The 19,996-nt window shown below is 48.1% G+C and overlaps 1 protein-coding gene across 2 annotated transcripts in view; it reads right to left on the reverse strand.

The window, feature by feature from the left end:
* The window catches only part of LOC122557945 (N-acetyl-beta-glucosaminyl-glycoprotein 4-beta-N-acetylgalactosaminyltransferase 1-like), a 727,525-nt gene that overhangs the window by 450,348 nt on the left and 257,181 nt on the right, over positions 1–19,996 (reverse strand). The window contains exon 1 of one of the 2 annotated variants that reach the window (XM_043706196.2): positions 1,306–1,325. The exons of the other annotated variant lie outside the window; for it this stretch is intronic. The gene's annotated coding sequence lies outside the window, so the exon portion shown is untranslated. Of the gene's footprint in view, positions 1–1,305; positions 1,326–19,996 lie in introns of those variants that run through there. 2 annotated transcript variants of the gene reach the window in all.

A 19,996-nucleotide genomic window follows, 5' to 3' on the forward strand; every position in this document is an offset into this window, starting at 1 on the left:
TGTTCAGCATGTTTCTTGGCCTGTCTCATTAAGATTGCTTCATTTGAAAAGGTTTCAGGAGCTGACCTCCCCCTGCTACGCCAAATACGTATAAACATTGGTGGAAACTATACAGAAGGTGCCCGAAAGATTGGGGTCTTCCTAATCCTACGGGGTAAGTGGAGATTTCGATCAGAACCCAGGAGGCTTGCCAGTGCCCGGCTGAACGAACCCCACTGGCATGGTGGTAGTGTCCCTACCTCTGTACCAATAGCCCTGGATTCAAGTCCTCTACCAGGAGTTATTGGCAGTGCAAATTAGGTCGTGGTGCAGTTCATCGGGCAGATAGTCAGCCCTGGAATACTTCCACCCTTTGCTCTCTCATCTCCAAAGTGAAAAATAAAAGCATGTTTGTAAAGATACAGTTAATAAACAAGGAGATAGCACAAATCAGGGAGTCCCAGTGGTGACGTCCGGCCAACATGTGAACCGGGTAACTGTTTACTTTTTGTCTAAGGTCACACTTTTTCAGACAGTGCGAGATAGGAGCATGAAGGCCTTCCCTGATCATCCATCTCTGACTATAGCTTTACGGCACCGAAAAGCTGCCCACCATCTTGAACTGAGCCACGGAGACTGAGATAGCCCCTGAAATCAAAACGGAAAGTACTGGAGAAACTTCACAGGCCTGGTACTATCTGTGGAGTGAGAGACAGAGTTATTGTGGATTCTTCGTTGAATGCCTGCAGTGCAGAAAGAAGCCATTTGACCCGTTGAGTCTGCACCCACCCTCCGAAAAACTTCCCATTCAGACTCACCCTGTCCTGTAATCCTGCATTTCCTAGAGCTAATCCACCTGGCCTGCAAATCCCTGGCCAATACAGGGCAATTTAGCATGGCCAATCTACTTAACTGCACAGAGTCACAGGGACGAGCAGCATAGAGACAGACACATTGGTCCAACTAGTCCATGCTGACCAGATATCCTAAATTAATCTAGTCCCATTTGCCAGCACTTGGCCCATATCCCCTCTAAATCTTCCTATTCATACACCCGTCCATTTAGATGTTGCAATTGTACTAGCCTCCACTACTTCCTCTGGCAGCAATTCCACACATGCACCACTCTCTGTGTGAAAGAATTGTCCCTTAGGTTCCCTTTTAAATCTGACCTATGTCCTCTAGTTCAGGACCCCTCCCCCTCCAATCCTAGCCCAGGAAAAAGACCTTGTCTCTTTCCCCTATCCATGTCCCTCATGGTTTGATAAACCTCTATAAGGTCACCCCTGATTATCGCCTGTCAGCCGACCAGTCTGCCACACCTACCCAACCACTTCCTTATTTCTCCTGTCTTGCAGCCGATGAGTTTGAGATTTGCTTGTGGCCTGGACTGTAGCTGTTCCTGCTGTCTATACAAAAAGGAATACAGTTTAAATGAATGCTTTCCAGGTTCTGCACTCAGCATATCAGTACAGTATCAGATGTAACCTCGAAGGGTTTTGTTCTCTCTCTCTCTCCTCCCAGCCCGACAATATAAATTTCTGTAATTAAAACCCACATCTTGTTAATAAACAAGTAATTATGAAGGCCAACATAAAACTCATTATCGTTTCCAGTGATCAGCAGATATAAATTCTCCAATCGCCTGTTTGGAGAGGCCTCTCCTCCGAGGCGAGATGTGAGGAGGGGGACAATTTTCTGACTCATTAATTCCAATTTGCATTGTCCGACTCCTGGAGGAGAAAGACGGACTGGGAAATTACTGAAAACACCAGTGGCCCCAGCGCGACGCTATGCTGTAATTAACATCTGCGAAAACTCTTTCAGGCAAGAGGGCAAATGGGACAGAATAAATGACATGGTAGGAGAGGCAGAATTGAAACTGCAATCAATGCTAATAAATTATTCCAGTTCACAGGAGTCCTATGTCAGCGAGGAGCTGTTAGTGAGGCATTTGAACAGAGATGAGAGAATGATTCACAGCAGGGACAGCCCCATGTAATAGGTTCGGAATTGTTTGATCGAGGGTTACAAATGCTTCCTGATTGATATTTCATTACTGCAGAAGTCTTTCGGACACTGTTGGTACATTTGCCCAGTATGCCCAGGGACCCCATGTCCCATTGAGTGAAAACGTTTCTCTTAGTTAGCTTGGTTGTACTTAGTAAATCTAAGTACAAGAGCTAGTAATCAATCTGCTTTTGCATTAAAACGTTGCAGAAACCTACTGACAAAGCTTTCACCTACAAAGAGAGGACTCAACTCTTGCCTGCTCAGCTTGGGAGTTAATACCCTCTCCAATGGAGGGTGAGGTGTCCACCAATACTTTTGAGTCCCACACACTCCGATTCCCATGACCCTGACCAAAATTAGGAGGCATGTTTTCTTCAATTCTGCTCACTCGCAGGAGACCATCCTTCAGAATCACTGTAATTCATAAAACCGAACAGAATTCGGCTCCCACTCTGGTAACTGGTGCATGCATGGTTTCTCCCCTTCAATCTGCATCGCTGTTGTCACCATTGAGCATCCACAGGCTATCATCTGCTGTGTCAAAGGTGTGGCGCTGGAAAAGCGCAGCAGGTCAAGCAGCATCCGAGGAGCAGAAGAGTCGACGTTTCGGCCATAAGCCCTTCATCCGGCCTCACTTTCTCCTATCATCTGCTATCTATCCTCTCCCGCTCACAAATACACATTCCTTACTCTTCCCCTTCTGTCTACTCCTTCTCTCACTGCAGCCTGCTCTCCATTACTCTGCTTCCTACTCCCCCATCTGCTCCTTAATGCTCCCTTTGCAGCCTACTCCCCACCATTTAATTTCCCACTGTTTCCTGTTTCTCTCCCCCCCCCCACCTGCTCCTCGCTGTTGCATTTCCTGTTTCTCTCCTCCCCAACCTGCTCCCCACTGTTACATTTCCTGTTTCTCTCCACCCACACCTGCTCCCCACTGTTATATTTCCTGTTTCTCCCCCCACCTGCTCCCCACTGTTGCATTTCCTGTTTCTCTCCCCCACACCTGCTCCCCACTGTTATATTTCCTGTTTCTCCCCCCACCTGCTCCCCACTGTTGCATTTCCTGTTTCTCTCCCCCACACCTGCTCCTCGCTGTTACATTTCCTGTTTCTCCCCCCCCACCTGCTCCTCGCTGTTACATTTCCTGTTTCTCTCCACCCACACCTGCTCCCCACTGTTGCATTTCCTGTTTCTCTCCCCCACACCTGCTCCTCGCTGTTACATTTCCTGTTTCTCTCTCCCCCACCTGCTCCCCGCTGTTACATTTCCTGTTTCTCTCCCCCCCACCTGCTCCTCGCTGTTACAATTCCTGTTTCTCCCCCCCCACCTGCTCCTCACTGTTACATTTCCCGTTTCTACCCACCACCTGCTCATCGCTGTTACAATTCCTGTTTCTCCCCCCCCACCTGCTCCTCACTGTTACATTTCCCGTTTCTACCCACCACCTGCTCATCGCTGTTACAATTCCTGTTTCTCGACCCCCCACCTGCTCCTCGGTGTTATATTTCCTGTTTCTCATCCCCACCTGCTCCTCGGTGTTACATTTCCTGTTTCTCCCCCCCCCCCACCTGCTCCCCACTGTTATATTTCCTGTTTCTCCACCCGCCACCTGCACCTCGCTGTTACATTTCCAGTTTCTCCCCCCACGTGCTCAATGCTGTTACATTTCCTATTTCACTCCCCCCCGACCTGCTCCTCGCTGTTACATTTCCTGTTTCTCTCCCCCAACCTGTTCCCCGGTGTTACATTTCCTATTTCTCCACTCACCTGCTCCCCCATGTTATATTTCCTGTTCCCCCTGCCTGCCCCCCACTGTTATATTTCCTGTTCCCCCTGCCTGCTCCCCCATGTTATATTTCCTGTTCCCCCGCCTGCTCCCTACTGTTATATTTCCTGTTCCCCTGCCTGCTCCCCACTGTTATATTTCCTGCTCGTCCTGCCTGCTCCACCCTGTTATATTTCCTGTTCCCTCTGCCTGCTCCCCACTGTTATATTTCCTGCTCGTCCTGCCTGCTCCACCCTGTTATATTTCCTGTTCCCCTGCCTGCTCCCCACTGTTATATTTCCTGCTCGTCCTGCCTGCTCCACCCTGTTATATTTCCTGTTCCCTCTGCCTGCTCCCCACTGTTATATTTCCTGTTCCCCACTGTTATATTTCCTGTTCCCCCTGCCTGCTCCCCACTGTTATATTTCCTGCTCGTCCTGCCTGCTCCCTACTGTTATATTTCCTGTTCCCCTGCCTGCTCCCCACTGTTATATTTCCTGCTCGTCCTGCCTGCTCCCTACTGTTATATTTCCTGTTCCCCTGCCTGCTCCCCACTGTTATATTTCCTGCTCGTCCTGCCTGCTCCACCCTGTTATATTTCCTGTTCCCCTGCCTGCTCCCCACTGTTATATTTCCTGCTCGTCCTGCCTGCTCCACCCTGTTATATTTCCTGTTCCCTCTGCCTGCTCCCCACTGTTATATTTCCTGTTCCCCACTGTTATATTTCCTGTTCCCCCTGCCTGCTCCCCCATGTTATATTTTTTATCCCCTGCCTGCTCCCCCTGTTATATTTCCTATTCCCCCTGCCTGCTCCCCCCTGTTATATTTCCTGTTCCCCTGCCTGCTCCCCACTGTTATATTTCCTGTTCCCCATGTTATATTTCCTATTCCCCTGCCTGCTCCGCACAGTTACATTTCCTGTTCCCCTGCCTGTTCCCCCTGTTATATTTCCTGTTCCCCCGCCTGCTCCCCACTGTTATATTTCCTGTTCCCCTGCCTGCTCCCCACTGTTATATTTCCTGTTCCCCCTGCGTGCTCCCCCATGTTATATTTCCTGTTCCCCTGCCTGCTCCCGCCTGTTATATTTACTGTACCCCCTGCCTGCTCCCCACTGTTATAGTTCCTGATCCCCCTGCCTGCTCCCCACTGTTATATTCCCTGTACCCCGCGTGCTCCCCCGTTATATTTCCTGTTCCCCTGCCTGCTCCCCCCTGTTATATTTCCTGTTCCCCTGCCTGCTCCTCCCCGTTATATTTCCTGTTCCCCTGCCTGCTCCCCCGTTATATTTCCTGTTCCCCTGCCTGCTCCCCCCTGTTATATTTCCTGTTCCCCCTTCCTGCTCCCCAATGTTATACTGTCTGTTCTCCCTGCCTGCTCCCCCCGTTATGTTTCCTGTGCCCCTGCCTGCTCCCCACTGTTATATTTCCTGTTCGTTCTGCCTGCTCCCCACTGTTATATTTCCTATTCCGCCTGCCTGTTCCCCACTGTTATATTTCCTGTCCCACTGCCTGCTCCCCCATGTTATATTTCCTGTTCCCCTGCCTGCTCCCCACTGTTATATTTCCTGTTCCCCATGTTATATTTCCTATTCCCCTGCCTGCTCCCCACAGTTACATTTCCTGTTCCCCTGCCTGTTCCCCCTGTTATATTTCCTGTTCCCCCGCCTGCTCCCCACTGTTATATTTCCTGTTCCCCCTGCGTGCTCCCCCATGTTATATTTCCTGTTCCCCTGCCTGCTCCCGCCTGTTATATTTACTGTACCCCCTGCCTGCTCCCCACTGTTATAGTTCCTGATCCCCCTGCCTGCTCCCCACTGTTATATTCCCTGTACCCCGCGTGCTCCCCCGTTATATTTCCTGTTCCCCTGCCTGCTCCCCCCTGTTATATTTCCTGTTCCCCCTTCCTGCTCCCCAATGTTATACTGTCTGTTCTCCCTGCCTGCTCCCCCCGTTATGTTTCCTGTGCCCCTGCCTGCTCCCCACTGTTATATTTCCTGTTCGTTCTGCCTGCTCCCCACTGTTATATTTCCTATTCCGCCTGCCTGTTCCCCACTGTTATATTTCCTGTCCCACTGCCTGCTCCCCCATGTTATATTTCCTATTCCCCTGCCTCCTGCCCCCGTTATATTTCCTGTTCCCCTGCCTGCTCCCCTCTGTGATATTTCCTATCCCCCTGCGTGCTCCCCCATGTTATATTTCCTGTTCCCCCTGCCTGCTCCCCCCTGTTATATTTCCTGTTCCCCCAGCCTGCTCCCCACTGTTATAGTTCCTGTTCCCCCACCTGCTCCCCACTGTTATATTTCCTGTTCCCCCTGCGTGCTCCCCCATGTTATATTTCCTGTTCCCCCTGCCTGCTCCCCACGGTTATATTTACTGTTCCCCTTGCCTGCTCCCCACTGTAATATTTCCTGTTCCCCTGCCTGCTCCCCCCTGTTATATTTATTGTTCCCCCTGCCTGCTCCCCACTGTTATATTTCCTGTTCCACCTGTTATATTTCCTGTTCCCCCTGCCTGCTCCCCCATGTTATATTTGCTATTCCCCTGCCTGCACCACCCTGTTATATTTCCTGTTCCCCCAGCCTGCTCCCCACTGTTATATTTCCTGTTCCCCCTGCGTGCTCCCCCATGTTATATTTCCTGTTCCCCCTGCCTGCTCCCCACGGTTATATTTACTGTTCCCCTTGCCTGCTCCCCACTGTAATATTTCCTGTTCCCCTGCCTGCTCCCCCCTGTTATATTTATTGTTCCCCCTGCCTGCTCCCCACTGTTATATTTCCTGTTCCACCTGCCTGCTACCCCATGTTATATTTGCTATTCCCCTGCCTGCACCACCCTGTTATATTTCCTGTCACCCTGCCTGCTCCCCACTGTTATATTTCCTGTTCCCCTGCCTGCTCCCCCCCTTATATTTACTGTTCCCCCGGCCTGCTCCCCACTGTTATATTTCGTAGTCCCCTGCCTGCTCTCCCCGTTATATTTCCTGATCCCTCTGCCTGCACCCCACTGTTATATTTGTGTACCCCTGCCTGCTCCCCCATGTTATATTTCCTGTTCCCCTGCCTGCTCCCCCCTGTTATATTTAGTGTTCCCCCAGCCTGCTCCCCACTGTTATATTTCCTGTCCCCCTGCATACTCCCCCATGTTATATTTCCTGTTCCCCCTGCCTGCTCCCCACTGTTATATTTCCTATCCCCCTGCCTGCTCCTCCCTGTTATATTTTCTGTTCCCCCTGCCTGCTCCCCACTGTTATATTTCCTGTTTCCCTGCCAGCTCCCCCAGTTATATTTACTGTTCCCCCTGCCTGCTCCCCACCGTTATACTTCCTGTTCTCCCATCCTGATCCCCACTGTTATATTTCCTGTCCCCCTGCCTGCTCCCCACTGTTATATTTCATGTACCCCCTGCCTGCACCCCTGTTATATTTCCTGTTTCCCCTGCCTGCTTCCCCCTGTTATATTTCCTGTTCCCCCTGCCTGCTCCCCACTGTTATATTTCCTGTTCCCCCTGCCTGCTTCCCGTTATATTTCCTGTTCCCCCTCCCTGCTCCCCATTTATATTTCCTGTTCCCCCTGCCTGCTCACCCGTGTTATATTTCCTGTTCCCCTGCCTCCTTCCCCGTTATATTTCCTGTTCCCTTTGCTTGCTCCCCACTATTATATTTCCTGCTGCCCCTGCCTGCTCCCCCATGTTATATTTCCTGTTCCCCTGCCTGCTTGCCTCCTCTTATATTTCGTGTTCGTCCTGCCTGCTCATCCCAGTTACATTTCTTGATGCACCCTGTTATATTTCCTATTCCCCCTGCCTGCTCCTCCCTGTTATATTTCCTGATCCCTCGTTATATTTCCTGTTCCCCATGCCTGCACCCCACTGTTATATTGCCTGTTCCCCCTGCCTGCTCCCCCTTGTTATATTTTATGTTCCCCCTGCCTACTCGCCCCGATATATTTCCTGTGCCCCTGCCTGCTCCCCCCGATATATTTCCTGTTTCCCCTGCTTGCTCCCCAATGTTATATTTCCTGTTCCCCCTGCCTGCTCCCCCGTTACTTTTCCTGTTTCCCATGCCTGCTCCCCACTGTTATATTTCCTGCTCCCCCTCCCTGCTCCCCACTGTTATATTCACTGTCCCCCTGCCTGATCCCCACTGTTATGTTTTCTGTCCCTCTGCCTGCTCCCCCATGTTATATTTCCTGTTCCCCCTGCCTGCTCCCCCCATTATATTTCCTGTTCCCCTGCCTGCTCCCCCCTGTTATATTTCCTGTTCCCCTGCCTGCTCCCCCCTGTTATATTTCCTGTTCCCCCTGCCGGCTCCCCCATGTTATCTTTCCTGTTCCCCCTGTCTGCTCCCCTCGTTACTTTTCCTGTCCCCCTGCCTGCTCCCCCTGTTACATTTCCTGTTCCCCTGCCTGCTCCCCCTGTTACATTTCCTGTCCCCCTGCCTGCTCCCCACTGTTATATTCGCTGTTCCCCCTGCCTGCCCTCCCTGTTATATTTCCTGTTCCCCTGCCTGCTCCCCCCGTTATTTTTCCTGTTCCCCCTGCCTGCTCCCCACTGTTATATTTCCTGCTCCCTCTGCCTGCTCCCCCATGTTATATTTCCTGTCCCCTGCCTGCTCCCCCTGTTATATTTCCTGTCACCCGGCCTGCTCCCACCTGTTATATGTCCTGTTCCCCCTGCCTGCTCCCCCTGTTACATTTCCTGTTCCCCTACCTGCTCCCCCTGTTATATTTCCTGTCCCCCTGCCTGCTCCCCACTGTTATATTTCCTGCTCCCTCTGCCTGCTCCCCCATGTTATATTTCCTGTCCCCTGCCTGCTCCCCCTGTTATATTTCCTGTCACCCGGCCTGCTCCCACCTGTTATATGTCCTGTTCCCCCTGCCTGCTCCCCCTGTTACATTTCCTGTTCCCCTGCCTGCTCCCCCTGTTATATTTCCTGTCCCCCTGCCTGCTCCCCACTGTTATATTCGCTGTTCCCCCTGCCTGCTCCCCTCTGTTATAGTTGCAGTTCCCCCACCTGCTCCCCACTGTTATATTCGCAGTTCCCCCTGCCTGCTCCCCCGTTGTATTTCCTGTTCTCCCTCCTGCTCCCCCCATTATATTTCCTTTTCTTCTGCCTGCTCCCCCTGTTATATTTCCTGTTCCCCTGCCTGCTTCCCCCTGTTATATTCGCTGTTCCCCATGCCTGCTCCCCCATGTTATATTTCCTGTCCCCCTGCCTGCTCCTCACTATTATATTTCCTGTCTCCCTCCCTGCTCCCCCCTGTGATATTTCCTGTTCCCCCTGCCTGCTCCACACCATGATATTTCCTGTCCCCCTGCGTGCTCCCCCCGTGATATTTCCTGTTCCCTCTGCCTGCTCCCCAATGTTATATTTCCTGTCCCCCTGCCTGCTCCCCTGCTTGCTCCCCACTGTTATATTTCCAGTTCCCCTGCCTCCTCCCCCCTGTTATATTTCCTGTTCCCCCTGCCTGCCCCCCACTGTTATATTTCCTGTTCCCCCTGCCTGCCCCCCACTGTTATATTTCCTGTTCCCCCTGCCTGCTCACCCCTATTATATTTCCTGTTCCCCTGCCTGCTCCCCCGTTATATTTCCTGTTCCCTTTGCTTGCTCCCCACTATTATATTTCCTGCTGCCCCTGCCTGCTCCCCCCTGTTATATTTCCTGTTCCCCTGCCTGCTTCCCCCCTGTTATATTTCCTGTTCCCCTGCCTGCTTCCCCCATGTTATATTTCCTGTTCCCCTGCCTGCTTCCCCCCTGTTATATTTCCTGTTCGTTATGCCAGCTCCTCCCAGTTATATTTCTTGATGCCCCCTGTTATATTTCCTGTTCCCCCGCCTGCTCCTCCCTGTTATATTTCTTGATGCCCCCTGTTATATTTCCTGTTCCCCCTGCCTGCCCCCCACTGTTATATTTCCTGTTCCCCCTGCCTGCTCACCCCTATTATATTTCCTGTTCCCCCGCCTGCTCCTCCCTGTTATATTTCCTGATCCCCCGTTATATTTCCTGCTCCCCCTGCCAGCTCCCCACTGTTATATTTCCTGTCCCCTGCCTGCTCCCCCTGTTACATTTCCTGTTCCCCTGCCTGCTCCCCCTATTACATTTCCTGTTCCCTTGCCTGCTCCCCCCGTTATATTTCCTGTCTCCCTGCCTGCTCCCCACTGTTATATTCGCTGTTCCCCCTGCCTGCTCCCCCCTGCCAGCTCCCCCCTGTTATATTTCCTGTTCCCCCTGCCTGCTCTCCCTGTTATATTACCTGTCCTCCTGCCTGCTCCCCCTGTTATATTTCCTGTTCCCTTTGCTTGCTCCCCCCTGTTATATTTCGTGTTCCCCTGCCTGCTCCCCATGTTATATTTCGTGTTCCCTGCCTGCTTCCCCCCTGTTATATTTCTTGATGCCCCCTGTTATATTTCCTGTTCCCCCGCCTGCTCCTCCATGTTATAATTCCTGATCCACCCGTTATATTTCCTGTTCCCCCTGCCTGCTCCCCACTGTTATATTGCCTCTTCCCCCTGCTTGCTCCCCTCCTTATATTTCCTGTTGCCCCTGCCTGCTCCCCACTGTTATATTTCTTGTTCCCCCTGCCAGCTCCCCACTGTTATATTTCCTGATCCACCCGTTATATTTCATGTTCCCCCTACCTGCTCGCCCCGTTATATTTCCTGTGCCCCTGCCTGCTCCGACCTGTTATATTTCCTATCCACTGCCTGCTCCCCCCTGATATTTTTTCCTGTTAGACCTGCCTGCTACCCCCTGTTATATTTCCTGTTCGCCCTGCGTGCTCCCCCATATTATATTTCCTGTTACCCTGCCTGCTCCCCCCTGTTATATTTCCTGTTCCCCCTGCTTGCTCCCCACTTTTATATTTCTTGTTCCCCCTGCCTGCTCCCCCCATTATGTTTCCTGTTCCCCTGTCGGCTCCCCCCCGTTATATTTCCTGTTCCCCCCTGCGTGCTCCCGTCGTTACTTTTCCTGTTTCCCCTGCCTGCTCCCCAAAGTTATATTTTCTGCTCCCCCTGCCTGCTCCCCACTGTTATATTTCCTGTCCCCTGCCTGCTCCCCCTGTTATATTTCCTGTCCCCCTGCCTGCTCCCACCTGTTATATTTCCTATTCTCCCTGCCTGCTCCCCCTGTTACATTTCCTGTTCCCCTGCCTGCTTCCCCCTGTTAAATTTCCTGTTCCCCTGCCTGCTCCTCCCCATTATATTTCCTGTTCCCCTGCCTGCTCCCCCATGATATATTTCCTGTCCCCCTGCATGCTCCCCCTGTTATATTGCCTGTTCCACCTATCTGCTCCCCCTGTTATATTTCCTGTTCCCCCTACCTGCTCCCCCTGTTATATTTCCCGTCCCCCTGCCTGCTCCCCCCTTATGTTTCCTGTTCTCCGTGCCTGTTCCCCCTGTTATATTTCATGTTCCCCTGCCTGCTCCCCCCGTTATATTTCCTGTTCCCCTGCCTGCTCTCCCCTGTTATATTTCCTGTTCCCACTGCCTGCTCCCCCATGTTATATTTCCTGTTCCCCCTGCCTGCTCCCTACTGTTATATTTCCTGTTCCCCCTGCCTGCTCCCCTCTGTTATATTTCCTGTTCCCCCTGCCTGCTCCCCTCTGTTATATTTCCTGTTCCCCCTGCCTGCTCCCCTCTGTTATATTTCCTGTTCCCCCTGCCTGCTCGCCCGTTATATTTCCTGTTCCCCCTGCCTGCTCCCCTCTGTTATATTTCCTGTTCCCCTGCCTGCTCCCCCATGTTATATTTCTTGTTGCCCCTGCCTGCTCCCTACTGTTATATTTCCTGTTCCCCCTGCCTGCTCCCCCATGTTATATTTCCTGTTCCCCCTGCCTGCTCCCTACTGTTATATTTCCTGTTCCCCCTGCCTGCTCCCCTCTGTTATATTTCCTGTTCCCCCTGCCTGCTCCCCTCTGTTATATTTCCTGTTCCCCCTGCCTGCTCCCCCTGTTACATTACCTGTCCTCCTGCCTGCTCCCCCCGTTATATTTCCTGTTCCCTTTGCTTGCTCCCCCCTTTTATATTTCCTGTTCCCCTGCCTGCTCCCCAATGTTGTATTTCCTGTTCCCCTGCCTGCTCCCCTCTGTTATATTTCCTGTTCCCCTGCCTGCTCCCCCGTTATATTTCCTGTTCCCCCTGCCTGCTCCCCTCTGTTATATTTCCTGTTCCCCTGCCTGCTCCCCCGTTATATTTCCTGTTCCCCCTGCCTGCTCCCCTCTGTTATATTTCCTGTTTCCCTGTTACATTACCTGTCCTCCTGCCTGCTCCCCCCGTTATATTTCCTGTTCCCTTTGCTTGCTCCCCCCTTTTATATTTCCTGTTCCCCCTGCCTGCTCCCCAATGTTGTATTTCCTGTTCCCCTGCCTGCTCCCCAATGTTGTATTTCCTGTTCCCCCTGCCTGCTCCCCAATGTTGTATTTCCTGTTCCCCTGCCTGCTCCCCTCTGTTATATTTCCTGTTCCCCTGCCTGCTCCCCCGTTATATTTCCTGTTCCCCCTGCCTGCTCCCCTCTGTTATATTTCCTGTTCCCCTGCCTGCTCCCCCATGTTATATTTCTTGTTGCCCCTGCCTGCTCCCTACTGTTATATTTCCTGTTCCCCCTGCCTGCTCCCCCATGTTATATTACCTGTCCTCCTGCCTGCTCCCCCCGTTATATTTCCTGTTCCCTTTGCTTGCTCCCCCCTTTTATATTTCCTGTTCCCCTGCCTGCTCCCCAATGTTGTATTTCCTGTTCCCCTGCCTGCTCCCCAATGTTGTATTTCCTGTTCCCCCTGCCTACTCCCCCATTTTATATTTCCTGTTCCCCCTGCCTGCTCCCCCGTTATATTTCCTGTTCCCCTGCCTGCTTCCCCGTTATATTTCCTGTTCCCCTGCCTGCTCCCCCCTGTTATATTTACTGTTCCCCTGCCTGCTCCCCAATGTTGTATTTCCTGTTCCCCCTGCCTGCTCCTCACTGCTGAGGTCTTCCACAGAGCGAGCTTAGCCAGGGACTCAAAGATTGCTGAACTTTTAACTTTATTCTTTTATTTTCCTGCTTTGTATTAAGGAAGTCTTTAATGTTAACAATTACCTTGCAATTCTATTCATTCTATGATGATAATGCTTAACTGTTTAAAACTCTATTTCTTTGTACTGCTTTGCACCTGATTTTTATGTGACCAGAAACCTTTGTACCTAAGATGGTGCCATATGTCATGACATTCTCCTCTTTTCACTGTACTCCTGGACTCAAGTACACATCTCAATAAAATCTAAATCTAATATAAAATCCCACCCCTGATCGCCATTATTCCCCATAATCAGGTTGAGCGAATCCTTGTTTCTTGTGATATACCTATAAAGAAAACTCTCCTCAACCTACAGGGTTTTAAAAACTCTTCCTTTTCCCTGCCCTTTACCCAGTGATGGGTAGATATAGCTGGCTGCAGTTTATTTGGCAAAACTCAGTAAGTGAAATCGCAGAGGTTGATAAAGTGACTGTTTTTAGGTCCCAAAGTGAGACTAAGAGGATGAGAATTGTTTGATCCCACTGGCGATGGAACGCTGTACATTTTCAGGTGGAAGGCTTCACTAAATACTGGATAGGCCCAGCTTGGCTGCATCAGCACTTTTTCACCTCAAAATGACACATACTTGCCATGAGATTGCCAGCAGAAAAGAAATTTCAATTCACCAAAACGATTTTGAACTGTAAGAGACAGAGGTTTTATTTGGAAAGGTAATTTAGTTTTGAGACACAAATCCAAACACTCAATGTGGTCCAAATCGGGCTAGTTGGATTAATCCACCCTATTTTGGGGGTTAAGGAATGATGTTATTTATAACACCTATAACATATAGCATGTTATTTGTAACATAGGTTCAGAATGCAGTGAGGACATCATACAATGCAAGTTCTACTTCATTGTGAATATCTGGTGAAAGTGTATAATCGTCTCCTGCAGACCATACAGTGAACAATAGAAATAACGCATTTAATAAAAAACAATGGTCATATTCCATGACCTAGTATTGCTGGCAACGCTGCTGTCTCAACCTGGTCTTTTCCTTCAAACTCAATGTCAGCAGTTAATATCCATGCCGTAATTATTTGTCTGCAACATCCCAATCTTCACCACAGGAACAAGTGGAATGAATATTAATAAGGTTTCACCTGAATTAATCTGAACATCATTTGTACTTTATTTGCTTTCAGCATCTAATAAGGTTTATGCATCTAATAGGATATTAACTGTTCCATCAAAATAACACGCATTTGGTTCCCCTGCAATATCTCTGCAGAAGTCATTCAGAAAATCTCCAATCAATGTCAAAACTCCTGAAAGAAGTTTACACTTAAGATATATTAAAGCAAAGTTAACAATAAAAGTCGCTATGATACAGGGGTAATATTATTGCCTTTGGATCTATGGCTTCAAGCCACACTCAGAAAGGGTAAAGGGCAAATTTTGTTGCTTCAATATCAGGTATGCAGTGTATCGATTCCCAGACGGGCTGGGCTGTCATTTTGGCGCAAGTGCTAACATGGGGTCAGTAAGCAGCCATTCCCCAAAAACCAGAAGTGCAGAGGCAGTGACAGGACTGCTATGATGGAGGTTGGCTGAATAAAGGGCCCACTTTGGTGCTCTGGGACTGGATCCAAATTTTAATTTTTAAAAAAACTAAGGCCCTCTAGCCCCCAGCTGTTGCCCATCCTCACATCCAAACACTCATCATGCCTCATAGCTTCCAACTCATGTCATCACCATTGTTCATAGCCTCCCTGCCTCTCCCTGTTGGCTTTCCATACCCTCCATACCAAACTATGCTCCTTGCGTCACTTCTCAATGGCCCCTCACACTGTCCATGCCAATATATGTCCCTCACTCAACCCCCATAGCCCTTTATAGCCCCATGCCAACAGTACCAATTCCCATATATTCTAACCTTTTAAATTCCCTATGCCAACCTATTAGGAATCCATGGTTCCTAGCCACCATCTTTTCTCTTGCACCTCCCATCCATCCATGTGCAGACTCAGAAGCCATGAAACAAAATAAAGTTCTATTTATCTACTGCAGCCATCACTATATTATCTAAACCATGCTCATTGAAAAAAGCCCATCCACTACGTTTAAACTGCTTCACATAACTTAAGCCCTAATAATAACAAACTTGTATTCAAATCCACTTACAGCCACTTAATGCTATCAACTAAATCACGAATTTACAATTAAACCGGCCACTGTGATAATGATAGGTTGTGGAAGCAGTCAAACAGCACAAATTCTATAATGATAACTCTCAGCTTTGTGTCAATAAGTACCTACTAAAATTGCAAAAACATTTTTTTTAAGTGAAAGCTTTTCATTCAGAATTTAAGCTTGGGGCATTTAAATGTTGTGGCATTTTGACAGACCCTATTCATTTTTATACACATTCATGTCTACATGAAAAAAAATCCCAAAGAGGCATCTGACCTCTTGGAAAAGGTACTAAATGGATATGTCAAAACTGGCAAATAATTGTCAGCTATGTAGAATGCAACTGTTTTCAAAACCGTTGAGCTAAAGGAATTTCAATGTTATGATGCTTTTTTAAACCAGTGTTTCTTTTAAAAACAAAGTAATATCATCAAGAGAATTTTTTATTAATGTCAGCATGGCTCGTGAAGCTATCCCCCGATTGTTACTCGGTGAGCAGGAAGGCAATGTGTGGGAGTGGGGAACATGGTTGCCCCGAGTTGGCACTAAATTAGCATCAGGGCATAAACAATCTGGTTAATGAATACAGGAGCAGAGGTTAGCACAGGGGCTATAAAGGCTAAGAACTAAAGACTGGTAAAGGAGGGATGAGGGGCAATGTGGGGTGAGTAGAGAGATATAGCCCGGCTTGAGATTCTAAATGACCATGGGTATGAGGGATCATTATGGAACGTGTACATGGGCATAGAATAGAATGGAAGACATGAGGTGGCATAGGTCAAACATAGATGGATCATGGGGATATGTGGAGCATGTGGATGAGTGGGGGCAGGTTGGAGGGAGAATGATGGTTTTAATTATTAAACTGTAGTACCGTGCCAGTGCACAGAGGTATGTTTCTATTCAACCAGCAAACTGCAGCCTCCAGCCTCCACTCAGTGTGTTAGCCTGGTATCCTGCCATCCCAGAATGAAAATCCCACCTCCAGGGCACTTTTTACCTGGTCAGGTTTCTGACGATCACAATATGGGAGTGTAAAATGGGGCTGCCACCCAGTTGATGTGATGTAAGATCAACGTTCAGTTCTGTATTTTGAGACGGACATAAAAAATCTGATGGCATTAGGAAAGCAGCAACTCCCTGGAGCTCAAAACAGCATTTGTCCCTCAATCGCCAACACCGAAGCAAAAACATCCTCGTTGTTATTTTGTTGAAATGGCGTTTGTGGGATTTTTTAATCATTTTAATTATTAATTATCTGGGATTCAGCTTATTTCTTTAGATACATAGTTGTCCTGTCCAATCATCCAGTTTAGTCAATATATTTCTTCAAGACAAAAATAGCTCACTTTTAGGAAGGGGACCAAGAACTGAATTGCAGTCTGAGTGTAAGGATCGAAAGGGTTCAATAAGATCAAGAATGAGTCTGATCAAAATGCTTCTCTAAAAGGTCAGCATTCAGCTAATCTAGGATTTCACTGCATTGCATCAAGATTCTGTTGAAATGCAGTCAAATCTTGCTGCATCTACTGAGGGGTCGGTTAGCTCGGTTGGATGGATGGCTGGCTTGTGATTCAGAATGACCCCAACAGAGTGGGTTCAATTCACTAAATGACGTTATTGCAAAGGACCCTCCTTCTCAAATTCTCTCATGTTGCCCCTCAGGTTAATCCACCACCAGTCGTCTTCCTAATGAGAGAGCAACCTGGGACAATGGGGACATTGCTTACTTAGAGTCATAGAGATGTATAATACAGAAACAGACCCTTCAGTCCTACTCATCCATGCCAACCAGATATTTTAACCTAATCTAGTCCTATTTTTCAGCACTTGGCCCATATCCCTCTAAAACCTTCTTATTCATATACCCAGCCAAATGCCTTTTAAATGTAATTGTCCCAGCTTCTGAGGGAGACCAGAATTGCACACAGTATTCCAAAAGTGGCCTAACTAATGTGCTGAGAAAATGAGGTCTGCAGATGCTGGAGATCAGAGATGGAAATGTGATGCTGGAGAAGCGCAGCAGGTCAGGCAGCATCTAGGGAACAGGAGAATCGACGTTTCGGGCATTAGCCCTTCTTCAGGAATGAGGAAAGTTTGTCCAGCAGGCTAAGATAAAAGATAGGGAGGAGGGACTTGGGGGAGGGGCGTCGGAAATGTGATAGGTGGAAAAAGGTCAAGGTGAGGGTGATAGGGCAGATTGGGGTGGGGGCGGAGAGGTCGGGAAGAAGATTGCAGGTTAGGGAGGCGGTGCTGAATTTGATGGATTTGACTGAGACAGGCTGGAGGGAGGGGAAATGAGGAAACTGGTGAAATCCGAGTTCATCCCTTGTGGTTGGAGGGTTCCAAGCCGGAAGATGAGGCGTTCTTCCTCCAACCGTCGTTTCGCTGTGGTCTGATGATGGAGGAGTCCAAAGACCTGCATATCCTTGGTGGAGTGGGAGGGGGAATTGAAATGTTGAGCTACAGGGTGGTTGGGTTGGTTGGTCCGGGTGTCCCCGAGGTGTTCTCTGAAACGCTCCGCAAGTAGGCGGCCTGTCTCCCCAATATAGAGGAGGCCACATCGGGTACAGAGGATGCAATAGATGATATGTGCTGTACAGCTGCAACATGACCTCCTAACTCCTACAGTCAGTGCTCTGTTCAACAAAGAAAAGCATACCAAGTACCTTCTTCACTATCCTATCTACCTGTGACTCCACTTTCAAGGAGCTATGAACCTGCACTTACTGAGATACGAGGCTTTCAAACACACAGAGCTATAGAAATTTGATAGAAACTTTCATTTACATTGGGGATGAGAAGCAGAGTATTCAGCTACAGCATAAGACTTACTAGGTTTGCTGAGATGATTTGGAGATGCCGGTGTTGGACTGGGGTGTACAAAGTTAAAAATCACACAACACCAGGTTATAGTCCAACAGGTTTAATTGGAAGCACACTAGCTTTTGGAGTGACGCTCCTTCATCAAGTGGTTGTCACCTGATGAAGGAGCGTCGCTCCGAAAGCTAGTGTGCTTCCAATTAAACCTGTTGAACTATAACCTGGTGTTGTGTGATTTTTAACTTTAGGTTTGCTGAGAGTAAGGATATATCATTTTTCTTTTTGTCCTGTTGGGTCAGTTTTCCTGTGTTTGACATTACATTTGTGCTGTATTCAATCATGAATTCAAGAAAAATATTTATTACTTACAAATGAATCCCCAAAAGACAGACAGTGGTGTTTAGAAAGACAGCTAAGGAAATAGAGGTTAAACTCTCAAGCAGTGTTATAACTTATTCATAACAAGTAGCATTCAGTACTCAAAAGACACTCAATTAGGACTGCTTTTTGCTTGCTTGCCTCAAGACAGTGAGGTACAACACTCACTTTTATTCAAATACAAATTCCTTCGTTAAGGTATAATTGCGTCAAACCTCATCTGGAGCATTTTCTCTATTCTCAACCAAACCAATCACTAGAAAGGTTCAGAAAAATCCAAATGTTCTCACGTAGGAGGAAAGGTTAACATACACTGTATTACTTGATTTGTGCCTTCTGGCTGTGAAATTTAAAGATGAATTAAGTGCAGCTGCAGGACCATTTCAAACATAAAACCCACTTTGCATTGTGCAGTCTCTTCTATCTGTTTGAAACAAAATTAGCAGCCATGTTTTATTTAAACCATCACAGAGTGAAATTGACTTCCTGTGGAGCTATTTATGATTGCGAAATGTTTGCAATAAAAAAAACCAATAGAAGTCTGTCTGTTCTTTAGTCCTAAAGAGTTACTTAATAAGATCATCTCCAATGTGTATTTAAGGCAGCTCAGTGGTTCAGTGGTTAGCACTGTTGCCTCACAGCGCTAGGGACCTGGGTTCAATTCCCCCCTCAGATTCGATTCCAGCCTCGAGCGACTGTCTGTGTGGAGTTTGCACATTCTCCCTGTGTTCGCATGGGTTTCCTCTGGGTGCTCCAGTTTCCTCCCACAATCCAAAGATGTGCAGGTTAGGTGAATTGGCCACACTAAATTGCCCATAGTGTTAGGTGCATTAGTCGGGGGTAAATATAGGGGCATTCTTGGTGGGTTGCTCTCTGGAGGGTTGGTGTGGACTTGTTGGGCCAAAGGGCCAGTTTCCACACTGTAGGGAATCTAATCAAGTTCTATAAGCACATAGTAGTTTCCTGAGAGTAGAATTAACAGATAATAATAGGTTTCTAAAATTGGTGAGAAGTGGGAACTCTCGATCACCAAAACTGAATAAGAGGGGTTGCATAAGCTTTAATGAAAGTTTCAATATTGGTGCAAGTCATTTGAGAGTCATTCCCCGTTTACAATCACCAATTCAACCCCAAGGTTAATTAATTTAATTAATTTATTGCTGTGCTTTATATGAAACATGCACTCTATTGCTATTTTATATTGGCAAGGCAAGGACTGGCCCTACTTTTAGAAACAGTTTTATAATTGTCAACACTTTGCGGTATAGTTTTGTTATGGTTGCTTACATCATTGCTGGACTTAGTCCCCAAGTACCAGGTTTTACATTATTTGGTGACTCCAGATTACTGGGTTTGTTGGGAGAAATGGCCTTTAAGCAGCTGAGAAAAAGTAATGAACACACACTGTCACTAAAATGTGTGGTCTATATTTCAATCTAAATCCTTGAGGTCAGCCATAAAATGGAAATTAGCATCTTTAACGCCATCGATAAGTAGTCGCAAGTATTACTGTTATGTGACTTGAATCGTGTACCTTGATTGTCATATATATTTTGCAAAGTGCACTAGGTGGGTTTTTTTTCTCCCCCATACATTTCAGGGGATATGAGGTATGCCAGCATTTATTGTCCATTCTTTAACTGCCCTTGAGAAGTGGTAGTGAGCTGAACCATTCAAGCCTCCATGGTGGCAGTGGGGGGTATACCTACAGTATTGCTAGTGAGAGAATTCTAGGATTTTGACACAGTGACAGTGAAGGAACAGTGATGTACTTCCAGTCAGGATGGTGTGTGGCTTGGCGAGGAATTTACAGATGTTTATGTTTCAAAAGCTAAAAATCAGACATCACCAGGTTA

This window comes from Chiloscyllium plagiosum, unplaced genomic scaffold (assembly GCF_037043375.1).
Source record: "Chiloscyllium plagiosum isolate Xiang-an unplaced genomic scaffold, Cpla_swu_hap1 HiC_scaffold_18, whole genome shotgun sequence".
NCBI classification, from domain to species: domain Eukaryota; kingdom Metazoa; phylum Chordata; class Chondrichthyes; order Orectolobiformes; family Hemiscylliidae; genus Chiloscyllium; species Chiloscyllium plagiosum.